Consider the following 5,046-nt stretch of genomic DNA (forward strand, 5'->3'; position numbering starts at 1 on the left):
CAAATAAACGAAGCCGGGCCTTTGTTATGATAAACAGAGCCGATCCTTTGTTATAATAGCCAAGCCAAGCCTTTGTTATAAGTCGAAGTCTCGCCTCGGTTTATTATAACAAAGGATCGGCCCACCGTGACCGCAAGAACTTTGATTTTACTTAGAAACCAGCAAAATGTCAATTTCACGCAGCTTATATAAGCTCAAATTTCTTGATTTCAGGTCAAAAGTGCTTAAAATGTTGACTCATATTAACGCGCGACGGCAAGGATGTTGATTTCTCTTAGAAAGCAGCAAAATGTCAATTTTACGCAACGTAAAAGTTCAAAACTGTTGATTTTAGGTCAAAAAAGGTTTAAATGTTGATTTCATGTTAGCCCGTGGCGGTAGGGATGTTGATTTCACTTAGAAAACAGCAAAATGTTAATTTTACGCAGCGTATAAACTCAAAAATGTTGATTTTCAGGTCTAAATAGGTAAAAATGCTAATTTCATGTTAACGCGTGACGGCAAGGATGTTGATTTCACTTAGAAAACAGCAAAATGTTAATTTCACGCAACGTGTAAGCTCAAAAATGTTGATTTCAGGTCTAAATAGGTAAAAATGCTCATTGCACGTTAACGCGGGACGGCAAGGATGTTGATTTCACTTAGAAAACAGCGAAATGTTAATTTCACGCAACTTATAAGCTAAAAATTGTTGATCTCAGGTCTAAATAGGTAAAAATGCTGATTTCACGTTAACGCGTGACAGCAAGGATGTTGATTTCACTTAGAAAACAGCGAAATGTTAATTTCACGCAACTTATAAGCTAAAAATTGTTAATTTCAGGTCTAAATAGGTAAAAATGTTGATTTCACGTAACGCGTGACAGAAAAGATGTTGATTTCACTTAGAAAACAGCAAAATGTTAATTTCACGCAACGTATAAGCTCAAAATGGTTGATTTCAGGTTTAAATAGGTAAAATATGGCGGCCGGAAAATAGTGTTAACATCTGGAACTTACTTTGGTTATCTGGGACAATGATTATCTGCACTGAACAAATAAACATCAAATAAGTACTTTTCCAAATACAGCAACGTCTTAAATGGCTAAAAATCACGAGATAAATACACATTTTTCGACAAACGCGATCGTAGCTTTATGTCATGCACCGCCTAACAGATTAACAAATTAACCCTTCTACGCAACGTACGGGTCTCCATACATCTGCATGTCCGCTGATCCCAGAAGTTCAAAACACTACAAATCATGCCAATATGAAATAAAATCAACGCAACCTGGATCACAGATCTATGTTACAATCGATCGCTACTTGTTGGCCATTATTATCTTTAAATGAAAAAAGCCGAAACAATCTAGTTACCAGTTCGAGAAACGCGAGCAGAACGTGATCGCAATGCATGCCGGGAAGGGTCTTTACATCTCGTACGCAGGAAAACATGGCGGTCGATACAAGACAAATTTTATAAGTCAAAAAGCAGTTCTCACTTTCCAAACTTTGACACTAGCAATGCTTGGCAAATGGGCCACAACTCACGAGAGGGTATTTTTCTTGGGAAAGAACTGCTCTTGGACTTTGCTGCCTGGCTCGATCTGACTTCGAATGCCGATAACACGATTACGGTATATCAGCTACCTTCAAAGTTTCAGAACACATTTTGATTCTTTAAAACGTGCTGATGACTTACGGGTTTATCGAGGCTTTATGATGCCTCTCAACCACCAGGCAGGCACACAAGGTACTTTAACACAATGCTTAAGATATTAGTTGACAGAGCTCTAATGCAGCACATCTCTTTTTCGTTCGATGGTATTTCATTTGCCGCTCGATCGATTCACGTGTTGTGTTTACGTCACAATAACTGGTGTAAACAATCTGTTCCCAGATTTCCACTCTATATACTATTTTCCTTTGACTTTAAGACAGCTAAGATTCAGTGGAATACACTATAAACAGTCTGCCTGTTTGCTGTTCAACAAAATAATAAGGTTTCTTTTGTTTTTTGTTCAACAAAAGATCTCCAAAAGATGCCGCTTGGAAAACTGAGCTTTTTGCATACGTTATTTCTCGAGAACGAAGAGCGCCCCAGCCAAAAAAAATTCAGAGCAATGTTTCTCAGGTACAACGAAGCCTACATGCCAAAATTCAGCTATCTTTGAACACTTTCAAAATGGCCAAAAAATCTAGGGGACGTTCTTGCACGCGGCCTTTCATATCTCCTCAGAGCTTTATTATCTAGCTCTCTGCACGCACTGCAGGCCTATGATGCTCCCTCATCATAGGCCTGCAGTGCATGCAGAGAGCTAGATAATAAAGCTCTGAGGAGATATTACAAGTACCAATGCAGAAACCACACCCACACACCTCTCCCCTTGAACTAAAAAATTAAACGTGGTTATATCTTATAACTTTGGCTCCTATCTTTAGTACCATCTCGCCATTTCACCATTTCGTGTTTTAAACATGCTCCCGCCAACACAGCGGTCAAACGTCGGGTATGCGCAAATGGGTACATTTTTGGCAGCCGCACACCAATTTCCCACACAAAAATTTAGAGGAAAACATGGAAAACAACCGGTGTCACGCAAAATTTACGAAAAAAAATTGAAAAGTTCATAGAAATCTGTAAAAGGAAAAGAAAGTAGGTAAAAGGAAAACTTAAGACTTCTCAGGCACAAAGTTAATTAAGTTACGGGTATTCTGTTGATTTACCATTTTGTTTTAAGCTTTACCAAAAAAGTTTACAAGTCTTGAAAACCAGTGTCATGCTACGGGCCGATGGCGTAGTATACATTTTTTTTATTATTATTAATCACACGATGCGTGACGCTGGACGCTTGGCTTTGCTCAGACGAGCTGGAAAAATCTTGGCTAGGACTGGGAGGATTCCATCCGGATCCTGGATTTGTCTGAGGCACAGGAATGAGATGAATCGAGCTACAAACGATGTTCATGTCCATCGTCATGGGGGCATAGCTGGCCAAAATACCGATCCCAAACCACCTGTACCAGGGGCCTGTTTCTCGAAAGCCCCAGAAACTTTTCGGGCCCGGAAAGCCATTTTTAACTAGTCTGTATCTAAAAACAGAGAGATGTATACGCCTGAAACTTTTTGTATGAAGAGAACTTCTGTTCATATTAACAATATGTGAATAAAATAAATCTGTAACCATAAGGTTTGAGATTTTGCTATGGCTTTCCGGGTGCGAGAACCTTTCGGGACCTTCGAGAAACGGGCCGCAGGTCTTTGACCAGGTGGGAAAATCTTTGCCAAACTACAAACCTTGGACAACTGGTGCACTAAATGCAAAGTCGAGGCAGACAAAAAATTCAAGAAGCACGGAAAATACATACCGCGGAAAGGAAAGACCTGCAACAAGCAGAGGGTAGAACAGTTTTTAACTCTTATTTCTGTTAGCTCTCGTTGTACAAGCTAAAACACAAACAAATATATAAATAACGAGGACAATGTCATTTATAGGATGCCGATGACCCACGAAAAGAACAAGGTTATGAAAATATTTTGGCCGCCTTTAGTTGCCCCATAGCTCGCACATTCGCAGACGTTTGACCGCTGTGTTGCTCGCGCCGGATCGCCGCTTGTCGAGCTTGTCAACCCTTCGCCCCGTCTTCGCCGCTCTATCAACCTGTTGTTTGGAGTTATAACAATATCGATCGTAAAAACAAGTGTATAGCATAAGGACAGGGGCATCTGGTAAAAGACAAACAAGCAAAACAATAAGCTTAAGTTTAATATTCATCGGGCGCTCGGCGAAATTTGCAATGTCAGCTGTTGTCAAATGCAAGCGTGTTGTTTACTTCTAATGAAGCACCCCGTCATTCCCTAAGCAGCTTCGTTAATCATATCCAGCAACAAAATCTCAGGGGAAACCTTGCATTTTATCAACGAGAACGTAAACCACAAAGGGATAAAACACCCGAAAACTCGAGCAGGCATGGCGGGTCTCACGAGGTGAAATTCGTAGCGCGTTTCCCTGCATCCGCGATAAAAGGCGACATAGCCTATTGTCAAAATTTAAGCTGCACTCAAGATTTTACATGCGTTCATGACGCACATGCCGTAAACTTGCAAAAAGTACAATACCACACAGAATACCACTAAAATACCACATACCTCGTAAACAGCTGCAGTGCCCACGATCGCGATGGATGCTCAAATGATTAAAATGTTGAGCGGAGACTGGAAATAATGCAACGTGTAGAACTCGCTCCCGGGGGCCGGGGCGAGAGGGTGAGACCGCAAAGTGGCTCATACAGTCGCAGCTTGTCCCGGTTTCTGTAGCACTATCCGACTAGGAGTATTTTCTACTTTTCCGTAGATGGGATGCTAGTTCATCGCGGGGGTTACCCCCAACATTCGCCCGTATTTTTTTTTTTATAGTTTACTTTATTGATAAAAACATATTACAATATTGCAACAAATTACAAAAGTAGTGCAAAAAAGAGTGTTGTTACAACTGATAATATACTAATGAAAAATAGTCGATAAGGTATACGATAGTAAACATTACAAACAATATGTCTCTCTAGCTTTGTACAAATGTATATAGCTGGAGGAAAGGGTAACATAGTCACGTCAAGTCATTTGTCTATTTCAAGCTGGATAATAAATTTAGATATGAATTCAGAAGTATCTTGTTTCTTTTGCATTGTTTTGCAAGCATAGTGGTATTGCTTTGCATATAACAGAAGAAGACGCAAATCCTTTGTTTGGTTATCAGAAAGATTGGTATTTGGTGTTGGTAAATTGAGAAAGCATTGTAGCGGGGTTAGGCTGACATTGATTTTGTGTAAATTATTGAACCATTGAAGAGACTCGTCACATAATTTCAGGAGAGATTGACAATCAAAGAATGCATGTTCAATAGAGTCATTTTCACCGCACAGAACACATTTGGCACAGTCGGATATTCCAAATCGATTAAGTTCTTTATTAGTGACTAGTATTCTGTGCAACAACTTGAAATAGAATTGTCTTAACTTATTATCCCGAGTGATTTTATAATTGTTTTGGATACAGTTCACCC

The 5,046-nt window shown here is 39.8% G+C and overlaps 1 long non-coding RNA gene across 3 annotated transcripts in view; it reads right to left on the minus strand.

The window, feature by feature from the left end:
• LOC110045277 (uncharacterized) overlaps nucleotides 1-4,194 on the minus strand; it is a 30,199-nt gene extending 26,005 nt beyond the window's left edge. For all 3 annotated transcript variants that reach the window (XR_016205483.1, XR_016205482.1, XR_016205480.1), the window contains exon 1: nucleotides 4,134-4,194. This is a non-coding gene — a long non-coding RNA (uncharacterized LOC110045277). The remainder of the gene's footprint in view (nucleotides 1-4,133) is intronic.
• Nucleotides 4,195-5,046: the final 852 nt, after the last annotated feature.

The sequence above is a fragment of the Orbicella faveolata genome, unplaced genomic scaffold (genome assembly GCF_042242905.1).
Source record: "Orbicella faveolata isolate gen_17 unplaced genomic scaffold, um_ofav_v1 contig_12, whole genome shotgun sequence".
Taxonomy (NCBI): Eukaryota; Metazoa; Cnidaria; class Anthozoa; order Scleractinia; family Merulinidae; genus Orbicella; species Orbicella faveolata.